The 25026-nt window shown below is 42.2% G+C and overlaps 1 protein-coding gene across 3 annotated transcripts in view; it reads right to left on the reverse strand.

The window, feature by feature from the left end:
* Positions 1–25026, reverse strand: part of LOC105838703 — a 290257-nt gene that overhangs the window by 216870 nt on the left and 48361 nt on the right. For 2 of the 3 annotated variants that reach the window (XM_036291750.1, XM_012684445.3), the window contains exon 2: positions 9420–9498. The gene's annotated coding sequence lies outside the window, so the exon portion shown is untranslated. The remainder of the gene's footprint in view (positions 1–9419; positions 9499–25026) is intronic. The other variant, XM_012684446.3, reaches the window with a different exon arrangement.

Below are 25026 nucleotides of genomic sequence, written 5' to 3' on the forward strand. Positions count from 1 at the left end.
TATGAATCGTGTGTTATACCACACAAATTTTCTCGACTCTTGGCCAATGAAATACGTGACGACTCGCAAATCGAATTCGAGGGAAAGTTAACGTCAGCACTAGTATCTGTAGTCTCGAGCGACGTTACACGGCTTCGCGAAATCGACAGGAAAATCCGTAGTTTATTTATATCGGTAGATACGTCGCTTGTGAGTAAGGGAGGATTAGAGAGGTCACACAAATCACGGAATTGAACAGATTAAAATGGACACTCTGGGAAAACGAAGATACGAGAATCGACCCGACGCGTTCTGCGTATACCCTCGATTCTTTTTTTTTTTTTTTCATCACTTTTCCCGCGATACAAAAACGCTTTCGTCGATCCTATAATTTTGAAGGTTTCGAAAAATATATCAAACCCAATCGTTTTTATTATTCATATGCGTTTGCACGTATTATTTACAATATATCTTGCAGTTCGATAATAGCGATTTTTTTCCCCATTCGACCAAATATCTTATATCATAACACTGTAAATTATTATCTTCATAATTTTCAAATCTCATATATAGTATTTTTAAAACGTCTTCGTATCGCAAATTCTTTCAACAACCGCATATTTGTTACTACAGATATTTTCCGTAATGTTTTCAGAAGATCCTCGGTCTCGTGTGCGCGCGGATATCACAAAAGAAGAAAAGGAAGCACCGCTCTCGAAAGACTTTTCGCTCTTCATCTGATACGGTGACGTCAATCGCGAATCCCGCAAACTCGTCTTTATTTCTGTTCGAACCCCCGATAGCTGGTACATCTACGACTGAAGCGATGCGAAACTCGGAACCGTGGTACGGGTGGCACGATCCGCCAGGCAAACCTGCACAGGGGGGGGGGGGAGGGAGTATCACCGCCAAGATTCGATCCCTCACCCGGTGCAGCCGGCAAAGTTTCAAATTGGCCCTGGCCGGTTAGAGGAGACGAACCCCAGGCGACTGTCGCTCGTGCTGGCGCGATCCACATCAAATAGACTCTAAATAGAGAAGGCGACCGGCTACGATTACGGGCGGCGAGGCGAGCCGGCGGGACCGGAGAAACGAGAGTATATCACAGTTTCCGTTGCGGGCTGAATTTCTCCATTAGCTACCCTATATCCGCGACAGAGCAGCCAGCCAGTGGGCATGGTAAGCGCACGCGTACGCCAGCGTCTAGGTATGCTCAAACACAAATACCCGGGGTTGCCGTGTGTTGCACGTGCATACACGGAGGTGTATATACAATTTGCAAATGCACACGCGGCCCGAGACACGCACGTAGAGACGGACGAGGGACACAAATCATCGGTGTAGAGAGGGACAACACCGAGGGGTGGTGCCTCTATGACATATACGCGCGTAATTGAATCGATGAATGCGCGTGTGGCGTTATCGTATGACGTTATAACTCTACACGTTATTCAATAAAGTCGCCGAAAATAATTTCCTATTAGTCACACTCTTCGGTCTATTTCCGCGGTAGTTGTAGTACATCGATAATAGCCACCCGTTAATAATATCGGCTAGTTAACGATTATCTATTATAAAGTGTCTCCGATCAAAATCGCCTATGTAGCTATTTATCAAGGTATAAAGACCTGTATGCGCCGCGCGTCAATAGAAAAAAAAAGGATTAATGAATATGTAAACGACGCGAATAACATCTTGCATCAAAAATAATTTGAATAAATTTATGATAAAAAAAGTTACTTTACTTTTATCTTTTTTTAAAGTACACAGAAAATAAAAAACTCTATGTTATTACATGTTAAATAATTGTGTAACTATAGTTATCGTTTATCCGTTGAAGAAAAGGCTTATATATATGCGTGTCTAAAATTGATTCCAGATTCCGTCAATAATAGGAGTTGCCATAAATCTGGGACACATGCAATATGTAATATATATTGTATACGTAATATGTTTCACTAATATGTTAACTAATATCCCGCCCGTATAGCTGCACCGCATAGTTATCGTCTGTTCGTACACACATCCGGGTATGTATACAATTTGCAAATGCACATGCAATTCGATACACGCGCACAGACAGATTGCGACGCAAATCACCGCCAACATTGATAGAAAGTGGTTTCATCTAATTAAACTAATTATATTCTAAGAACGTATTTCAATGATTTTCATGCTTCTGCGGTACGTGTGGCTTTATAAAATAATTATAGAAGCTTTTTTTCTGAACCGTTTAGAAATATAAATATTAAATTATTATATTATGCATAAAATAAAATAATTTTATGTTTTTCCTTAATTACATTTTCAATATTAAACATTTTTCATCGGTAAATATATTGATATTATTAATTTTTATTTTATCACTATTAAATATGGATAATTTTATTTTTACATCTAGATATGTATGTGGCTCTTTCTGTATTTTTGACATGTATGCGAAAGTACCTCTGTTACGGCACGATTAACTGCACATTTTCTGAATAATAAAATGCTGTTATCAAGAAATATGTTTTCATTAACATGTCCTGTGCTACGATTACACGGTAATTAATATAATCCTCCTTGTTTGCGTAAATTGCAATAAGCGACATAACTGATTACGTTCATAAGACTGATGCATCTCAAACAACAAGCCGACAAATGAGGCAACAATTGCTTTGGAGAGGTAGGTCTCATTCAACATTATAAGCGCTTTTTATCACGATGTCAGTTAACTAGATTATGTTAATAGTACTGACCGAGTACGCAGAACTCGCGTGACCAGGGTATGCTAATGAAACACTTTGCGAGTGGTTTTTTTTTTGGAAAGTAATATTCAATAAAAAATTTGCAAATATTTCCATTTTGCGCATAACGGTTAGATATGCTTTTGGTATTTTCTCAAGCAGATCGAGTATGAAGCTATTTCACATCTCTCATGACACGAGTAAAATGGGATCATTCTAGTCTTTGTATTTTTTTTTAAACAATAAAGATTTCCAGGAAAATTATATATATATTTGCTTTAAAATGACTGAACTTGACTAAAATTAATAGTGGTAATAATAAAAATATGATTAACGAAAAACAATAATCGCACTATTTATCTTTAGTAGCAAAAAACTATATTTTATTTAAAAAAAAAAACGCGTCTCTCGAGACTTCGGACAGTTAAAAATCACCAAAGACCTGTTGTCCCATGTATCAAATTTTCATCTCGAGTATCCTTAAATCTAATCCAAACATTCGTACATGTTTCTACAACCGATTGACACGCGCGGAAAGAATTTTACTATTCGGACACGACTAATAGAAGTGAACTCGAAGGAACCCTTAGATATAAGGACTAGCCAGCCGCGAAAATTCTTCGAACCGAGGGTCCGAGTGCGAAAGAGAAACGGAGCCAAGGGACGAGAAATACCAAAGAGGCTGGCGCGTACGGCGCCGAGAGCCGGGCATTTTTGAAACCGGGCGTTCGCGTGACTAGGTTGGTCGATGGTTTGGCGCCGCGAGAGGACGAGAGAGAAAGAGAGAGAGAGAGAGGGCAGCGGGGGAGGAGGTGGTAGACAGAACGGTGTGAAAGCCAGACGAGAAAGAGAACGAGACATAGGGAAAGGGGATGGGCGTTCGGTGCGGGACGGTAGGTGTTCGTTCGTTCGGCGCTCTGGTTCTGGGGGCGCAGAGAGCGTACAGGAGAAGGCTGGTGGATCGATTCAGCCGCTCGAGTCGAGTCGAGACTATGCTTCGGGGCTCCGCGCTCTGCTCTGTGGCCTTTCTCTCTCTCTCTCTCTCTCTCTCTCCCTCCCTCTCTCTCTCTCTCTCTCTCTCTCTCTCTCTCTCTCTCTCTCTCTCTCTCTCTCTCTCTCTCTTCACGTACATACGCACGCACGTACGCACGCATACTCTTCCCCCAGGAATATGCGTATGCATGCAAAGACACCCGCGGACTGATCACCATTCCAGCTTGTACGCGAACACGCAAAGAGAGCAAAGGGGAAACCGAGACGCGGAACAGAAAGAGGAGAGACGGGATGCTTAGGAACTCCTGTACTTTGGTTGGTGTTGGATTTCATCGGATTCAGTCGAGTCCGATTTAGTTTTAGTTGGCTCGCTTTGGAATTGCTATTCGCGGTCGGGTAAGCCGGTGATTATGACGGTTCAAAAAGAAGCTGTGGTACATTGATTTGAAGAGAAAATTATAGCAAAATAAGCTTCAGCGCATTTTTAATTGGTTAGCGTAAAATAATTTTAAAGAGTAAAAGATTAATTTTGAAAAACATATAGACATACAAAGAAAATATTGCAAATTAAGTTTGTAAACATTTGCTTATCACAGATTTAACTTGTTGTTTTACAGTATATTTGAAATTTAATTTGATTAATTTGATTTTTAATTAAATATCATATTCTTGTTACATATAATTTGTAAGTTCTTCCAAAATTGAAGCATTTTGAATTTTAAATCTTTGTTGATTTATCAGAGCAAAAATTTTAATAGTATACTTTATTTGAAAATAAATAAAAATCTGCTTGAATTTAATCAAAACTGACTACATTACCGTTAAATTTTAACTTTGTAGCAATCTTTCAATTATTTAATGACAGTAAAATTGTAAATTAAATGTAATTATTACGCTGATATTTGCATTTCTCCTTATATTTGAATAAATTATTCACGTAGATAAAACAACATAAATTATATTCGTCCTTAATACAATTGTCACGCCACTGTGCCGTTTTATACCTTGACATCGCGCGACATAAAAATATTTCAATAACGCGGAGTTTTAAACTCCACTCTTGAGCTTTACCGAATTCTGAAAGATTTAATTACGCGTGAAAAAAATGCAGTTCCAGTAGCATCTCCGAAAGTAGAGTTCGCGAGTTCGTGTTCCTGGTAGCTCGTTAGAAAAATTACAGGCTACGTCCTAGAACGCGGTAAAGGACCGGAATATTTAATATCTTCCGACTGTAAAATACATTTCGTGATATACCGTCGCAAAGTAACGAGTGCAACGCCCGTTGCGCTCTGTTTTGGGCGGCCACCGCTTATTATGAATGTTTGTTCCACTGTGTGTTTCATTAGCATCAACCGCAATGTTTTATTACTACTTGTGCTTAAGCATTTCGCAATTTACCTCACCAAAAGTTTTAATTAATAAAACATTACACGCCGGGAATTGTAATGCCTACGCTCGATAAACAAATTTCGCCAAAGCGTTCCCGATTAAACTGCATTTGCCGAGTTTTGCAGCGGTACAACTATGAATAAACGAATCCGCATTACTTATGTACCCACATATGCGAATAAAACGATGTCACTGAAGAAATATTACTTTCTTTCATGTAACGCTGATCCCTCTTGAAATGCCTGTCTCGTCCATTACTCCTTACTTTTCATTGCGCTACTGTTTTTCAGCTGTCTCATTTTTCATACGTTTCTCTTGTTCGTTCGCAACCGCAATATGAGATGAATCGGTTATCAACGCGAAAGAAAAAAAAAGGAACAAGAACGTCGAATCTCGAAAACTACACCGGAGAGACGGTGGACGAGGTAGCGACGGCGGGATCGGCGATAAGACGCGCGTTTATTACGACCGTGTAATTTCCTTAAGAATCTGACGCAGCTCGCACACGCGGTTACTCCAGCAATTTACGCGTATACGGGCGTTCGCACGAATCGACCCGTGCACACACCCTGTTGTACATGCGCTTGAATGCGCGCACGCATGCACGCACGCAAGCACGCACGAGCGTGGAAACGGAACGGATGCGAACGGAACGATACGAAGAGGGATGCAGAGAGAGAGAGAGAGAGAGAGAGAGAGAGAGAGAGAGAGAGAGAGAGAGAGAGAGAGAGAGAGAGAGAGAGAGAGAGGCAAACTATACGATCTCTCGCCTCCGTAAGCGCTTCTGTCAACTGTACGTCGCTACCGGGGTGCACAGCCGCATTGCTCGCGCGCTGCAGTCAGCCTCCGTACCCTCCTCTTCCCGCCCGCACGTCTACCCCCGCGTCACCGGTCGTACCTGCAGTCGCAGCCACCACGGCGCGATTGTGTGTTCCGCGGTGCATGCCGTTTGTCACCATTCAAGACGGCGACGCCGAATGCCGTGCGAGTTTCGCCACGAGTCGACGGCGAGAGGATTCACCATCGAGGTCTCTTGAGGGATGGCAATTGGGCGGGATGGGAGGGAGGGCAGGGAGGAAGAGCGAGCGAGATGATCGCGCGTTTGTGGAAACCGCCGTGCCGTTGTTACGGTGACGTGGTGGCTGCAGCGGTGGTTGTAAAAATAATTTTGGCGACCGTTCGGAAAAATGGCGAGGCGCGGCCGATTACTTTAACAGAAACGCGTTAGAACGATACACAAACCGCCATACATAGATCTACACGTATATTCGTATACGTGCATATGTGTCTGATACACACACGCTCGTCAAAATTTATTCCTTATACCCTTTATTTTTAAATTTTTATTCGATTTTATTACGCGTTTCTTGTTCGAATTACAGGACAGGAATACAGTAGTGCCAACTCTATCTCTTTTACATTTTTTGTTATAATTTGAATTACACGAAAAGAGACGAATCGTTAATGGAATTAAGTAAATTGAAATAATCAGATTGCGTCTACGTCTTTCTTTTTATACACGACTATTACCATAAATCTGCATTTTAAATGCAAGTTTGAATGTAGGAGAATGAAGCTCGCGATGGAAAGGTAAAATTTGTGAATTGTGTAAACACGTTCCAACAATTATGCTTATAAAAAAATATCCCGCTCATTTGCAGTAATTACACGTAATAAAATATCTCTGACCAAATATTGGCAGTGACGTATAACAACGTCGCAAAATCCTTTTGACTAATTTAGAGACGAATTTTCCTCCCCCCCCAAAAAATTTGATTAAACGTGACGTCTTCTTGGACGTGGAGACATTAATGGTTTTGCTACACTACAAAGGTTTTATCTTTAAAGGCGCCTCTAAAAAGTATTACGGTAACAGTTGGTTCTTTGTCCCGGGGATATGCGCGAGCCGGGGGAAACAAAGGATATAGCCCGAATCCAATAGAGTCCTCCTGTCCGCAATGTGCACGGCACGATTACGCCGGTATCTTGTGAAATCAACAAGATTATCCATGACGGAAATCGCACCATCTGCGCATTGTTCACGCTTGCTGATCACCGAGCGTGCATGACGGTCCAAGCAGCCAGTCTCTCTCTCTCTCTCTCTCTCTCTCGACATTCGCGATAATCCCCGCCGTAATACAAGGTGTATTATCCGCTTCGCGAGGTCCAATTTTTTTCATTATTTCATCCAACCACTAATTTACAACCCTCTCTCGTCATTATCAATCACTGCAACCATTAATTACGCGGTAAAGCTCGGAATAGCTTTATAAAAGATTTTGAGAAGATCCACCTTTCATGCTACTTACATATTATTGCGCGGATTTTACGAATGCATTATCTCCCTCTTTAGCCTCCGAACGCGTCATAGCGTGAATGCGAAGCGGTACTCTTCACAAACAAGCGGCACTCCGAAGGTTCTCTTCTGCGATATGATATGCACTACCCTATTCACGGGCCGATCTAAACGCGCGCTTAATAATTAAAATCCGCTCGATCGATCGTCGACGCTAATCGGGGCGCCGCGAGCGACGACCTGATTTGCATTCTAGCCCTCCGTCGACGTCGGCGTTCCGCATAGTCTGCCGCGAACAATGCTCTCGCAACAAGTGTGCGTCCGTCTAAAAAATCCGATTAGAGGTAGATAGAGAGAGAAAAGGGGGAAAGAGGAAAGAGAGAGAGAGAGAGAGAAAGAGAGATAGCTAGTAGTGCGACTCGATCGAAATGCGCCGTGGCGCGTAGTCTATGCGGAACGGTTGCCGGTCATATAATCGTCACGGTTCGAAATTTTGCGGACTGGCCAGCCCGCGGCGAGCCGCCGTAACCGAATTTTGGCGGGTCCCCCCGGCGCACCGCCGGGGCTTCGCGCCCCCCCCCCCCGTCCGTACCTTCCGCCTCATCGATATTCTATTAATATTTCAATATTCCCGGCCAGCTGCTTCAGACACGAGACAATATCCACGGATAAGTATATGTATCTGTCGATCCGTGACGCGGCGGGCGCGACGCCGCGGGAATAACGCCGGCGAGTAACACGTCCGTCCGTGTGCAATAACGCCAAGATAGCCCGGCGGATTTTACGACGGCACGTTTTCCGCGCGTTGCGCGCCGCGGCCGAGGGCGCGCTCTGATTTCGACGATAGGATCGCGGGCGGTGTCCAGATCTCGTCAACCGAGATAGACGCGAACTCCTCCGCATTGCGTATTCTCTCTATGCGAACAGAAGACCGTCGTTGTGATCTATCGTTGATCTTTGGGGCGAAGTACGGCAAGTCCCTCCCGAGTGAAGGACAGTTATCGCGCTAATTTTATTTAGCTGGATCAACATCTTTTTATTCCGTACATTCTATTCACAATCCCTCGTCCCTTTCACAATCGGCGGCTAAAGAATAAAATATCTTCGATGTTAAAAGAAGACAGATTTGTTTAGCAATGAATACTGCACAGAGAGAATTTTCTCTTAAAATTGATTTACCCTCAAAATCTGGTAATTGTGGAATAATGTGTCACCTCGAGGAATTTTATTATACTTTTTAATGAAATTTACTATACTTTTAGTAAATTTTACTATCCCTTTAGTAAATTTTACTAAAAAGTATAGCAAAATTCCTCGAGGTCACACATTATCCCATAATTACTAAATTTTGAGGGTAAATTTTAAGAGAAAATTCTCTCCGTGTAGCTTTAGTTTTATGAACGCAGCTGAATAGGAGCAAACGCTTTTTCTCACGTTGCGCAGATGGAAATCAGTGGGGCTTCACAACAGAGTGCTCCTATTCTCATTGTTAGATCGAAAACTGAAATGCGTTTTTCCGCGATCTCCCCCGCGCGGAAAACCGCCGACGTGTGAGCACAGAACGGTGTCTTCGGTGTCGGCGCGCGCAAATAACATAGGGAATAATTTCTTCGCGCAGACGAGAGACGGCTGCCCCCCCCCCCTCAGTTTCGCGATGTAGCCTGTACGATTTTCATAACGGCTACCCTTTTTTTTTCTCTCTCGCCGACGCGGCGCGATAATATCGCGAGATGTTTTAAGGCGAGCATCTCGTATAACTTTATTACGTTTATTATAAACTCCGCTAACTGAATAATAGTTTCGGTGGAATATAAACGCAATTGGAGTACTCTAAAATTGAAAAGCCAATCATGATGCACAACTTTGCCTTACTGCAACAATGACAATCGATCCAATTAAAACTTAAGTACAATTCTAATTTCGAGTTGAAGCGACGTAATTAAAGTTTATACATTATGCTTCGCATTCTCGCTGCCCATAACGTGCAGCATGCAAATTGCACGTTTGCTATTACACTCTATTATTATAAATACCTGTTTTTTCAACGCACCAATTTGCACCGTGAATTCGATTCGTCGGACGTAACTTCCTCCCGCAACCGGCTCTACTACACTGAAAAAACACAAAAAAAATATCTCATATAATACATTTCATAAATATCAGTATTAGGAATATAAATCTGACTTTCAAGCAACACACCACAGCTCGCTGAGGAATTTCTTACATAAAGCTAACACATATTTTTCCCTTTGATTCCTCTGCTCTTTTAATTCTCATCCATTCAACTGTTCCCTTTATATTTCAATACAATATATAGTTTTGTTCATTCGACTACTTAAGATTCAAAATCGGATGAATACATTCTGAATGACTGCAAACACTTCATTCCACTGAAGCGTTCTGCTTCATAATGCTGCTGCCTATTCGGCGCTAACGAGGCGTAAGCTGCCGAATGAACTAGTTCCATTGAGATACTTGAAAAGTGATAATACAACTGGAATTGACCGAGTTATTCGCTTGCCAGCGATCGCGCACAGCTTTAATATACATATGTAAGAAACACTTGCGCTCTAAACTCTTATCGAATGGTAATGGATCGTAAACCACGTGCGTTAGCAAGCTGCTAAACATTAAATGTTGGCAACACTGAAACGATTAATCTGTTTCCTCTTTCGCGCGTGCAAGTATAATTTTAATCGTACGGATTAAACGCACGCTGTTAAAGTGCGTGGGAATATTGACGTTGGAATACCGACACTACGCGTATTCCCCAAAGGTACCGTTCGAGGCCAAATGTATAAAGCGTCACAATCGCGCGGAACGCATTTAGTTAAGATATCTAGCTAATCAGTAGATAGGTAAATCCGCTAATACCTATGTACACTCCCAAACGAAGCCGGGAACCATATCGGTTAGAACTTAAGCCACCCGCTACGCCGAGTTATTATCACTCGGAGATACGCGATGCATGGATTGGCTGTAACAGAGCAACGATAAGGGAGCGTTTGCATTTCGCGGGCGCACCATGTTGCATAATTACCCGCGAGAGTAATCGCAATCAACGCCTCTCGCTACACACTCGCCACTACACCACATCGCGTTCGACATTACAGTTCAACAACTTGACTCTCGCGTTTCTCCCCATTGTCCTACCGTCCCTAATGCGTCCTCTCTCTCTCCCTCTCCTTCTCTCTTTCTCTTTCTCTCTCTCTTTCTCTCTCCTTCTTTAATCTTACCCTCTCGCAAAGATGTATACTAATTTTGCTGCCAGATAAGGACTGGGTAATGTAGTCGCTCGCGTCGATCGAAATTGCGGTCGGTGCCGCATTGAATGCACCCCCCCCTCCCCCCTCCTTAACTGAGTGGATGGGCTAATTAGACGATTGAACGGTTACTCGAGAAGCAAAAGCGCTTCTAACGAGCGACGTTGACCGCGATACCTCGATTGCGGAAACGCGAAATGATCGGCACACGCTAACGAGACCGTTTTCGGGAAGTACTCACGTCACTGAAAACGAAGCCGATCGTCAACCGGATTATTAACGAGGGAGATAACGACGTCGCCGGCGAATCGACAACGAGTGACGACCGCGGAAGCTTTTCAGATCGTGTCATCTTGTACAACATTTTCATTAAAATTGAATCATTAAAATCAATACGCGTGCGTATAAAGAAGATAACGAAAGTAACCCTTTTAAAGAAGATAACGGAAAATTTGATGCAATTGAAATTTGAAAATAAATTATTCGACTGGAAACTCATTGAGGATTAAGTTACCACGATATAATAGGACGAAATAGTTTTCGAGATGACCGTCTTAGTTTCAAAAGTGACCGGGTTAAGTTTCGGAGAACGGTGAAGGGCCACCCTTGGCGACGGTAATAATGAGTGTCGCGTGGCGAAAGGGTGCTGGTACGCTGGCCCTTTCGGGCCTCCGGAGCGTCATTATTAATGGCGAAACGAAATAAATCTCGGTGCACGGCTTGTTATAATCCACGCCGTATATACGGAACGTGCCTACTCCGCTTCGTCCCTCCGCGTCGATCTCTCTCACCCCGGTACTTTCACCTTTTCATCCCCCTGCGCTGCGTGACACGGCGGATTATCGTACGGTGTGTCGAGGCCGTCGAATTATTCCACGGTCGGCAGCGCTCCTTTTAAGTTCGACGGGAATGCTCATTTCTCACGCACGAGAAAATGCTCGCCACTCACTCCAAAACGCACTCTCGCGCGACAAAATCATTTCTATCTTCTCATGACATAAAAAAAAGTCTAGGAAACATCTGACGTAAAAGTGACTTCCAAGGGAGCATCGTTACGGCAAATGCCGCGCGTTAAATCGCTTCGCATTTATAATTCAGATAAAATGAAGTTGATTAATTAATCCGAGTTAACGAAGCAAGACCACAGGGATACGGAATAAGAATACGCAAGAGGGGGATACGGACGTTGTAGTCGGAATTTTCGAGACAGACATGTTTTCTTAAGATCAATAGCTCCGCCCTTCTGTCCTTTACAAGAAAATGTACTGCGCTCCAATCCATTAATTTAGATCCCACTCGTGACCACAGACGAGATCGTGCGGTTGCACCAAGAGTCATGGCTCGAGTCGGGTAAACTCGAACGTCGAACAAAGTTGCCCGCGAGAGACCGCAATACTCTTCTCGCCATGCCATTCCGATACAATATTTACTCGGAGGTGGGCCAAAAAGCGATTTCACGAAATAGTTGCATATTTTAAAGGCGAAAACAGAACGTACGTGATTTACATTTACATACAGGCCGCCCTCCCTCCCCCTCCCCCCTTTACAATAAAGATTTGTGTACCGCATGCATAACCGGAATTCAATCTCCTCTCGTAAATATAAGTAATCGCCGAGTAACAAAAGATTTGATTTCCCTCGCCGCTTCGTGCGATGAATCTTTCCTCATTTCCCATTCTATCGACATGTATATCGAAAAACTGATTGCAATTGAAAGCGCTCAAGATAATAAACTTTCGATATTTAAATCTAGCGGCGTATAACGGTCATTTCCAATTTAACTGATCGTTAAATCTAATTAACACCGACATAATATCTTTAGCATATTTATTAACACGTTAAATCTAGAGATTTCGATGTCTTACTGCGAGGATGATTCTGGCACTTGCAGGGAAGATTTGCAAGCGTCTAATCTGTGCGTTTTCGATTAATGTTTCATTAAGTTCTGTTGATCTTCCGCCGGTAGCTTCGGAACCACGGTGCCGAAGCACCTTGTTTCTCTTGAAAGATCGTCATTCCGACGTTCTACTCCGCGATTCTCTCCGAGTGTTTATGTAGGAGGGCGAAGTCGAAGGGAGATGCGGGATCGAAGATGGCTGAGCGGCGTGTCGAGGTGCTTTAAGCCCGGCAGCTTGGCGTGAAATTCGAAGTCGAGAAATCCTGCCGCAGATGCGAACTCGAGATCACGGAATTAACCGATATGTCGCTGGCAGCGAATTTAATGCACTTGATTCCAAAAGCGGCTTTTATTTATTATCCAAATCTATCGCCAATATACTAAAAATAACATGTCCCGCCAGTTTTAATTAACAGAAACAATAAAAAAATTGCGATTACAATTCTGCTAAATTCAATCGATTGCAAAAAAGATTTAAACGTTGGTTCATTAATTCTGTTAGTCCTTCATGCGCGATGAAAAAGGACAAAGTAGATAATTCTTAATCCCTTTTTTATCATATAAAATGCAATCTTTTTAAATATTTATATAAAATTGCAATTCCTTCCGCGCATAATACATAATGTTCATGCTCTTTAGACAAAATAATATTCGCACTAAAGAAGTATAAAAAGCCACCGCGGAATTACGGAGGCAGCAAAGAGGAAAATTCGTCGCGTCGTTAATAGACATAAAATTTGCACGTGCCGTTACCATAGAGTTTGACTTCTCCGTATAAGCGGCGCAAAACGTGTATACCCAATTTCCATTATAGTGCCGAGAGAAAGAGAAAGAGAGGGTGTATCGGAGCGAGAAGCTGCGCCCCGCGAGGCGTCGGACGATCTCCGGGATGATGCGGAGGTAAGAGCAAGACGGTCTCGAACCGCAGGTGCAACCGTTCGAACGTCGCGCACGACACACGTGAACACGCAACCCCCCTCTCCTCCGTCAGCCCCTTGCCCCGGGCCAGCGCCGAATCCCACGGGATAAAACCAAGCCCGAACCCGTGTTGTACCCTTCCCTCCTTTATGCACGGTCGTGGCGAGCGGTTCCTCCGTCTGGACCGGCGCGCGGCGGCGGCGGCGGTCCGTTTATCCCGCCGAACTTTCAGCCCCGCCGAGTCTATAGGCGTCCGACCAGTTCTCAACCCCCGGACCTCTCTCCTTCCACCAGGCGCCTGGCGGTTCCCGACCACCACTTGGAGCAGACACCCTCGGCATCCACGACCGAACGCCCGGGGCTCTGGGGTTCCTGAATATTTTATTTACTCGCCACCCCGCTTCTTCCTCTTCGCCCGCTCCTTGAGCCACGTTGCACGGCCTTTATCTCTCTCTCTCTCTTTCGCTCTCATTCTCTCTCCTTCTCTATCTCTTCATCTCGCGTATTCCTTTTTCGCGTCTCGGCTCCGCCTGAGCATCGACGGCTCCGCTTCTTCCGTTTCGGCTCCAACTCGGCTTTCTTTCCCTTCGCCCTACTCTTTTTACTCCTTCGTCGTCCTATCGCCTCTTTTTATCCTTAATCGCGCAAATTTATCTTGGTTAGAACGCGTCTCCTAACAGCGACCACTCTCGCTCTCTCCCGTTTCTCCTTCCACTTGTTCTCTTCGTAGAACCGCGAGTACGCACACGGACATACGTACCTACATTTATGTAGCGTGTAGCGTGCAATTATGGCACAAACGCGAACACGGTACCACGTAACGATCGGACGTTCCGTTTCGTTTCGTTTTTCGTCTCGCCCCGCGCGCTCTCGCTCTCTCGTTGATCTTTGCCATGACTTCCTGCCGAACAAACGCGATAACGTTGTTCCTTTACGACCGCGCGGGGCCCAGCCGGATTCGTTTAATTATTCGCGCTGCATCCAGCGTTGTAAATTTTCCGGGTTTATTTTCGAACTTCTCAACATCGCCGGGGATTTTGTAATGGTAACGAACAAAATGACAGATTTTATTCCCCAAGTCGTCACTGTATAACCCTCGTAAACGTCGACAGCGTATCACCGAAACTTCCGAAGAAACCGAATTAAGGTTATTTTAAATTAATGACTCGGCGAGTACTTTTTGCCTTTTGAGACGACCTAAATTAATAGCGCGCGCACGCGAGAAACATCGAGATCACTGTGACATTCAAGTAATCGCGTGATTGTTGACTCTTGTTTCTACTTTAGATTTATTTCGACCTTGTTAAACCTTAATTCGGTCGAGAAAATTCCATTGTGAACATATATCCTGCTCCGTCCGTTATCCCTCTAAGGCTAAGCTTCACAAAGTTCGTACAATCCTCTCGATCGTGCAATTGGAGCCACCATCGATCTCACCTTCCGCGTCGAAACAATCGTCATTCTTGTTACCGGTAACTCGACTTCCCGCGCGGTTTCTGTGGTCCGGAGCGCCCGACGACGTCTGAGACAGACCCGAGAGTTATATGTATCCCCCCCCCCCCCGCCTCTCCCGCAGCGAATTCCCACTATGGCCAGCGCAGAAGCGTATAATCAAATATCCGTGAGGCCGGCCGGAACCGGTTACCGCGCGAAACAAATTTCCCGCGATCGCGCGCATAACTTCTCATTGAATGTTATAACTTCGTTAAACGGGTCCCGGGTGAGAGCAAGAGTGGGATCCGGGACGGCGGCGGCGGCGGCGGCGGCGGCGGCGCGAGTGAAACGAGATTATGCAGGATGCATCGTCCCTTCGGTTTCGGGTGCGGACTTCTTCGTTAATTTTGCATCGAGGTTCCGCAATGTACATCGTGCGTGCGTACACGATGGGCCCAAGCCACACACCACGGCCGCCGCCTGCGAGTATTCCGCCTGTGCGCTACGCATATGCATGCGCCAGCACCGAGACCTAATCCGCGACGAGGATGGCCGGTGATTTCATAGGGAATTAATCGATCGGGAAGGGTAAATTCGTGTGCCGGTATTAAAGGATTTCCCCATGGTTGCTGATAATTCGATTGTACTCACGTACATACATGTACACACACACACGCACACACCGCGAACTCCACGCTGTTCCGAGGCGCAGCCGGCCATAACGGATGAAATCCGGAATAAATTCCTAGTTACAAGCGCGAACAAAAATAAAATCCACCCGGCGACGTCGGCGACGGGATGCCCGCATGTCGTAAATTTCATGCCCTCGCGGATGCATCTCTCCGTTACAAGATATATGTAATCCAGCTCGTTTCATTGTCAATGCTGCTACCGAGCCGGCGCACGCGAACTAGTTAGAGGTAAGCGTGCGAATGTCACACATTAATGTGTGTCCCCCATTTTGGGACGTTTGTGAGTGTGTAAATTTTTACAAAACGTATGAATGTGACACCCTTTAATGTAATGCACTCATAAACGGGAAACATATTAGCGTGTGATATTCCATACACTGTAGGGTTGGGCAAATACTCAATGTATTATACGAGGTTTCCTCCATGTATTAAAGCTAGTATAATACGATGTGAGTTACCATGTATTATACGTATACTAATATGGCTCCGGCACACACAACTTTTTGCACATTGCAATTACTGCAAAAAAATTATACGGCACAGTGCCGAAAATAGGTTAAAGGACCACAGGTAAGGGCTACAACTAAAAGTTCGAGATGTTCCTGCCAGATACAAATGTTAATGTAACATTTTTACAAAAACTAAATTGTGATGTAAATGTAACACAAAGACAAACTTGATTTTTAGAGATTAAAATATCATTTCCTTTTGTCTTTCTATAACCATAAAGTTTCAACCAATTACGTTACTATGGGCCGCTGAATTGAGCAACGCGATTGGTTATGATGTATGATACGTTTCCTACGTTTTCATACGTATTATACAATTTTCTACATGGAAACGTAGAAAACTTCTAAAATAACCCAACCCTGAATACACTTACTTCTGACAGTGCGGCGTTACATATGTGTATGCCCGTTTCGCCTCACCTCGCGAAAAGATGCTTTATTTTTAACTAGCAACGGCGATTCGCGCTTCGCATTCGTTCTATTTTTAACGAGATGTCCTACTCGGAGAGGAATCGTCAACAGCGACTACAAGACATTTCACTATCTTCCATCTCAAAAAAATAATAATAATAAAATCGATTTCTGAGATTTAAAATAAAATTAGAAATTAATGACGGTATTATATTTCACTTTCGTAAAATCGTGGCTTTTTCTAAAAGGAAAGAAAGATGCTTAGCAAGAAAGAAAAGAGTAGTTGAACGTCTCAAAGAGAATTTTTAACGTCCTCGTTTCTTCAGTCAAGTAATTCTGACAACGGGCCTGTTTTCGTACTTCCTGCGCATTATGCACTTAAAAACATAAGATGCAGAAATATTGCGCGACTTTGACGAGAAGGAAAAAAGAAGAATCACGTGTAGAAATATATAGCGCGAATGTAACGTGCGTACAAAATTTGATGAAAATTTATCCAACTATTTTCGCACGAAGAACGTAGAAAACGAAATTTTACGCGGTTATTCATTAAATTGTTATATTAGCGCCAGCGAGCGCAATTGCGTCGCCCCACAAGTAATAGTTGTAGAGGAAAATCGCGTTTAAACGGCGCGAATGTCAATGGAGCGTATTACCAAGATCATGTAGCCACGCGTAAGAAACCATTACCCGTCGTGTTTAACATCCGCGAGGGAAAAGCACCCGCTCCAATTAGCGGGACAGACCGTAAAACCCTTCCCGCGCCGGAAATCAGCGCCGGGATCCTTATCCGCTTTGTAGCCCGGGCGCCAAGAAAACGCGCGCCGCACGATAATTGCTTTTCTGCCGGTGGCACAATGAAAATATTGTTGCTGCCGGCGGCGCGGCGCTGATGGCATAAATTTAGCAGAAAAAATAGAAAGAGTAATCGCCTTATCACGTGGGAGTTCCGCGACGTTTCCCCATCCCAATGAGCTTAAGACTCGGGGAACGCTTTCATGGCTGTTACATGGATGGGTTCTTCGACTGGATTTACCGCATCCGTCAAATCTGCCCCGCTGGCGACTTCAAAATTTAATCAAAGTTACGTGTCAGGCATAAAGATATTCCCGCGCAGCGATACCCTTCTTATAGCGACACTACTTCCAGTTTATATAGAGAATTGTAAACCGTATCTGTCAATTTTTTTATGGTGTTGCGACATATACTTTCATTATTCTAATTATACTCGCAAATATCAGCGCGCGCGCGCGCGTACGCATAGAGTATCAAGAAACAAAAATATTGCTTTTAATATGTTCCTATGCGGGTTAAGGTTAAAAAAACGAGCACCTCGAATATACAGCATACACCGGAACTACGACAGAAATGCATAGTCATAAAACGATAATAATTTAACTAACGATGACGAATATTCATAAAAATGAAACGAGAAAAAGAAAAGCGAGTGGACGTGTGTAGTGAACGTATGTAGTAGAAGCACGAAAGTAAATTACTACGCAAATGCTAATCAACGCGATACACGAAGAGAAAAAAAAAAGAAAAAAAAGGAATAATAATTTTTCACCATACTATGTTACTACCGAAAGAATAATGTTCATATGCAAAAAAAATGGCAGCAATTCCAAAAAATGTAAAATAACTTTTTGACAAATCTTTCTCCTACCATCTTTCTCTAGTTTACAGCACAATTCGCAATTTATTTTTCTTTTACATTAGTACATATAAGTACATATGATAAAAGTCCCAATTATAATGTATATTAAAAATCGAACAGATTTCAAAAAATATTAATCTAAAAAGATACATGCAACAAATTTTAATATTATAGATATATCAATTTATAAAAAAAAATTGCGTGCCTTCTAGCATCCTTTCAGTTCCTGCTTATGTTCGACTATTTTTAATTTTACAGAATATGTGCTCAAATTTTGTTAAAGGATTTGAAAATTGCCGGTTTCTCCAGAAATTTTATTCTGCAATAATGTAGCTCACTAAAAATACAGAATATGAAACATGTGATATTAACCGCTCAAAGCTACTTTAGAACAATATGCCATCTTTTGTTGACACTGATTATTGCAAATAAATTGTTATATGATATTTAGTTCATTTCATTTTTTCTTAGTACTTTTCAAAATTTAATATTTAATCCTCGAGTGAGTTTTCTTCCTTCCACGATTAAGAAACATTAAAAAATAAAATTAATTTATTTCAAAATTTATACAGTAAATAATTTTTACTTAAAACTCAAAAATAACATCAGAATATATAAGAATGTGTACGCCATATTTATTATTAATCGAATGTCGGCATTTTATATTGTGAAAAACAATAAAAGAAATAATTTTGTCAAAAAGAGAAAGATAGAATTTAAATTGAAAAGTGCAATTCCAAAAAATTTCTTATATCAATAAAATTTCATAAAATTCCATGACTTTCAAAAATAAAAAAGAAATTCCCTGAAAATTTCAGATTTCCTCAGTTTTTTTCGGTTTTTTCTGATAGTACACATCCTGTTTTATAATTATGCACATATGTATATTCAACGTGTATTTATTTTTTACGTAAATTTATTTTTTACTAAAGAAAAAAACGTACGATAGAGTTTTAGAAGATTTCAACATAGTCAAAGTTCAGTAATAAATTCATTTACTTAATTCTTACAAAAAAGATTGTATAAAAAATAATATACATAAAGGAAAAAAGTTGCATTAACAACATTAATTGAAAATAATCTTATTAATTCAAAAAGTTATACTCTTATTTTAATAAAACAAGTATTTATTTAAATGTGTGTACCTGTTTAATTAACAAGATTATTTCCAATTAGATTTGATATATTAATGTTTTATCTTTTTCATGTAGAAAGTGAAAAGGATAGTAAGATAAAAGTGTAAAAAGATGTGGAATTCAAATTATTTTCGTTTCTTTTCTTCCACAAGCATATTTGCCTTTTCTTATGAAAAAAAAAAGAATTACACTTCACAAAAGTAAATTACACTTCACAAACTGATACACCAGCAAGAAATATCGGAGAGTAAAAGACAAGATATGAATTAAGTAGTATCCGCATGTGCTTGCCATAAAAAAAAAAAGAGCGTAACATTCCTTACATAATAATAATAATAACTTTAATAATAATCCGGATAATCACAGGAAACATTCCCGGTGACACCAAGGCCAGACGAGGAGCGGTAATAACAGCCGACGAATAATTTGCACTCCGGATGCTAATAAGCGCCAAGCGCGCTGGGAAAACAGAGAGACGAGAGAGCAATTGAGTATTTTCCCGCGGCCCAACCGACAAAAAAGTAATGTTTGCGTGGTTACCGCGAAAAAAGAAAAGAGGTGAGAACGAAGGGTCTCCCTCCCCCTCCCTCCCTCTCTCTCTCTTGCTCTCGCTCTCTCACTTTCTCTATCTCCTCTCTTCTCCGAGGAGACAAGACCGAAGGCACTCGCTGCTAATAGGCTTAAGTTATTAAACGGAGGGTCGACAGGTGCAAGCACCGTGAACCGTCGCACGCTCTTTCGCAGCCGCGTGCAAGCTGGATAGGGAGAGATGCTCGCGCGCGTTTCAAATCCAAGGGCGAGGCCACCCTTTATCCATGAACTGCAAAATCATCGGTGACGAGGGGATTCGCGATTTAAGTCACGTCCACGCGCTTCTCGGAGTTATCGGCGAACACGGATACGAATACGAGCGCGTTGGCGACGAATCGCCCCCCCGATAACGAGACACGTGCGAAGCGCGAACTTACGAACTGCCGCGCATTCAACGCGTCCTTACGCGCCGAAATTTTCCAACCGCGTACGACTCGGGCGCTTAACCCGTTCGTTACCGAATTTCGCTAGTGCAAGTTTTCATATTGTCGAGGTAACTTCTCTCTCTGAAATTCTTTAGGAATATCTTAATATCACTTGGGACTGAGAATAAAAATGGCTTCAAAAGTTTGACGTAGAAACTTAAAATAAGGCTTTAAAGATGGCAGAAAACAATTCTGTGAAAATCAATTAAATGGATTCACGGAGTCTATTCGCGTATCGTGTGTGGCTCTACGTTTTAACTTGGACCTCGCGCAGATTTCGACACGCTGGCGCGTCCTGAGGGAAGTGAACGGAGCGTTTCGTTGAGCAACTCTGATTTAGAATAATTGCGACGATGCCATTATGGCGCCTAAGCGGTAACTTTGGAGAGCGTTAATAAATCACGTCCTTCATTTTCTTTAAGACGAGACGCCGCCGTCTTGGGAAATGCGCATGTCTCGGGATGGCAAGGCGGTAATGCGGTTGGCGTTGCTGGTTTATAAGCGCTGCTACCGTAAGCACTACGGTGTCGCGTATTTTCTGAATGGATCGCTGCGCAGCCTCCTTAGCTCTTGCCTGACTAGCGAGATATACGGGCACGGGCTCTTAGAATAACTATTTTACTCGTTGAGCGAGCGTAATACGACGCTTAATGTGTTGCACATTAAATGATATTTACATAAAGGAAAAAAAATGACGCTGCAAAATAAACGTAGTTGCGCAACATAAGACGGGTTTAAAAAATATTTTAATTTTCCCGCACTGGATTGTCTCAAGTTGTTTTGTATCAATTTACATAATCTTTTTCAAGCACATTTTACAATAATTATATTGTTCTGCGTTTGATCAAATCTTCCGAAATTAGGGAAAATTCTGGTACGAGTGCTCGCACTGGAGTCACGGATTCGTCTCCAAAGATATTCTCATTTCCCATTAAATCTAGACGCCCATCCATCGCGATGCGTAAGATGAGTACTAAGAGAATTGCAGGAAATCGCACCGCTAACGAAATCTTCCCCCTCCGATAATCGCGCAGGTGATTAACGTTAATTGACGTTTCCTAAACGGCTTCAAGGAGAAAAGACGTTCCGATGTGACTCCGGACGTTTCCATCGAGTAACTCTGAGACGCAGCCTCGAAGCGTCTTATCGTGTCAAGTCGTGTCGGGCCGACAGTGAGAAATTGCGGATGTAAATTTCATGGAATTCCCGGATTAAAATTCGGACATCAGGGTACGTGAGAAGCTTTATACTATATAAAATATTATACCTTTCGTTAAAACGTGTATGTATATATCCCATCCTTCTGACTACTTAATTTTGTGGAAAACAAACGAAAGAAATAAATCGAATGACTTCAACCGTAAATAAAGTATTATATATATTTCAATGAACTCGCAGTCTTGTGCACGTCATTGATATACGTTTTAATACAAGCTCCATTTATTTCGCTTTGAGCATCCTGATAATATTTTATTGTAACTATATGTTCTATTCCATTACGCCGCGCTTATATTTTATTACCAGTGTGCGCTTTTGCACAGTTCCATTTTCAGGCGCATTAAAATAACGGAGCTAAAAATGAAAAAAAAAAAAAATTCAGAAGAATCGTGCTCGGATCAACCACACAGGCGCATTGACAGATGCTGCCATACCGAATCGAGCATGAGATTGGAAACAAATCCCTGCCTTGATCCCTCAAATGTCGCATGCGGTAAGCAAAGTCGCATTATAATGTATTGAGAAATAATTCGTGACTTATCATTATGTACAAAATGTTCCACAACCAACGCGAATAATATTTCATCTACTTTTTATTTGAAAATAAATTCTTCTCTTAGAAAAAATTTCAGGTCGTACAAATGTTCCATAATGTCCGAACTTAAATACTTTTTTTTTTAAGTAACCGCCAAATTTACAAATATATTAATAAAAAATATATATCAAAATGTATCAGTTATTTTTTATCTCAATTTTTGAAATTCGGCAATCAATTTATTTTATCGAGAGAGAATAAAAATGAATTAAATTTATTGAAAAACAAAAATTGACTTTAATTTAATCGAAAAATGCATAAATGAAACGTGGTTTATTAAATTTAGTCTTATACGAAATAAACAATATCATTGCTCGACAAGCCTGTGGAATGTAGCTGTACGCTTTATAATAACGTTATCTGACGGGGTTCGCGCGTCAGACCGCGTATCGATCGCGTTCGCGGCCACGACAGTTTCTCATCGTGCACCAAGCATTTTACGACATGCTTTGCAAACAATATACGGCAGAAGTATCCCGCAACAGGGAAGCCAGACTATTATGACCCTACCTCTTACTCTCTCTCTCTCTCTCTCTCTCTCTCTCTCTCTCTCTCTCTCTCTCTCTCTCTCTCTTCGGCCTAGACGAAGCATATTATTCCGTCTCGCAAAAATCCGATGTCGCACGATCTTTCTTAAGCACGACAAAGGGATAGCCTTCTACCAGTATGAAAATCTCGCGAAAATTAAAAATCAGCGTCCTTCTTCCCAATCCCCGTTACCTTCTTCCGTTCACCCTCCTCCTCCTCCTCCGCCTCCCCCTCCTCGTCGTCGTTGTGAAGACGCCCGAGCTGCAGAAAAGGGTTGAAAAGACGCCGAGGAATATGTGTGCGAAATCGTTGTGGGAAGGAGCTGAGAAGGGAGGGTGAGAAGGTGGGATACGATATGAGTGGAATGCTTTACGATCCCACTTTTCAGATCACCTGCGGCCTCCTCCCACCGACGACTCGCTCTTATTCCGCTTCTCTCTTGCTCTTTATTCTACGTCGGTGATCTTCCTCTCTCTCTCTCTCTCTCTCTCTCTCTCTCTCTCTCTCTCTCTCTCTCTCTCTCTCTCTCTCTCTCTCTCTCTCTCTCTCTCTCTCTCTCTCTCTCTCTCTCCTTCTTCCTTTTGTTCTCCTAAATTCGGCTCGCACGTACATCCTCCACAGTTTGTATTTGCATACTGCAAAATCGTTCGCTTGATTTCACGGGGGTTCTTCGATCCCCCGTGCCGAAATTTAAAGGCGGCGCCGTGCGCGCGGGCTGTTCTACACGACGTGAGAGAGCATCATATTTTACGTTCGCTGCACCGCCCAAGCTCGCCCGAATCCCTTTGTGTTTCTCCTAGAAACTCGGAAACCGTCCGGGATATTTGCCGGACTTTCCTCCTTTCGCTTTCGCTTTATGCTCTTCTTTTGTACTCTCTTCCGTCTGATTCTCCTTTATTTAATTTATGCATGCATAGTCATACGCTTTTCTAAATTCATGTTCGTGTAACTAATTAATGTGATAAGAAAAAGTAGAACGGAAAAACGTTTTTCTTCTTTTACAACACTTTAAAGCAAAAATGGCTTTTCCAACTAAGATTTCTATGACAAAAAAATATAATAAATAAAAATGTAACTGACTTCCAATATCTTGAAATTCAAAGAGTCAAGATGCAATTAACTTGGTAAAAATTATAGTAAGCTTTCGTGGGATTCTGTATTTATGCATGTAATTTGAAAACGTAAACGTGTCATGCGTATCTAGTTAAATAAGCGGAACAAAAATCTGCAATTGCGCAGAAAATTTCTCGCTCGCAAGGGGTGTCAAACAGCCCGGAAAATTGTTGCACACTCTCCCATTACTGCCCTATCTCGTTTTCTGTTCTTACTTCCGTCCAATTCTTTATATCCTAATCTTTCGCCTTCAGTCCAATACTGTCTTGGAAAAACTCCTTAAATAACTACGTTTCGCGATCTTACACGCACAAATTTATGATTAATCGTTCGAAAGAAAAATGTAAATACACCAGGGAAACCTGGGGGGCACGTAAAATACTTGAACGTATAAATTGCAAGGGACAATTTTCAGTTAATGTACATTAGAAAGAGCGTGAAGAAGGGAGAGAGAAACCGCCAGAGGAAGACTGAGGACTGAAGAAACGAAGGGAAAGGGTGGGAATGGTTGACTTTTTGGCTGAATTCTCGCAGAGAGGACGACGGTCGAGGTATAAGAAATAATAAACGAGACCATTAAGCCTGTGGATTTTCTCGTACGCGAGAGCGGAGGAGAACGAGACGAAAGAACAAAAGCTCTAGAATTCACAGTCTTTACATCCCGCCTTATATTTTCATACCGCGCTCCATTCCCCTCACTTATTTTTTGGGTCCCCTCCTGTCGGTCTCTTTCACTCTCTCTTTCGATTCTTCCTCTTTCGCCCCTCTCTCTCTCTCTCTCGTTCCTCTCATCCACCGGTCATGCATGGCCGAAAGCTGCCTCGGACCGTTTCGTACGCCTCATGCCGGACTTTATAAATTTGTAAAATGTACCGCTGCGTAATCTGCATGCCGCCTGTTTGCGAGTCTGGGATCAAATAAAACGACAGGAAATAAAGTAAGCGCGGCTCGGCTGGAGCTCTTGTTGGACAGAATTTCTACTAATGCAAATAAAATTGAAAATTTAGACATAGAAAACAAAAATTCTTTGCTAAAGAATTAATCCTTTCAAGTGTAAACTTTGAATTTAATATGTAGCATTTTGTATATAAGAATCTTATCGATTAACTTGTTTAATGCAAAATGACGTAAATTTCTGCTGCTATGTATTAATTGAAGAATCTAGTAAATTTAATTACAGCAAATTGAATAATATGTTCTTCATGCAATTATCTGTTGAAGAATTAATATCAGATACTTCAAAATAACATTTC

Source organism: Monomorium pharaonis, chromosome 9 (assembly GCF_013373865.1).
Source record: "Monomorium pharaonis isolate MP-MQ-018 chromosome 9, ASM1337386v2, whole genome shotgun sequence".
Classification (NCBI taxonomy): Eukaryota; Metazoa; Arthropoda; class Insecta; order Hymenoptera; family Formicidae; genus Monomorium; species Monomorium pharaonis.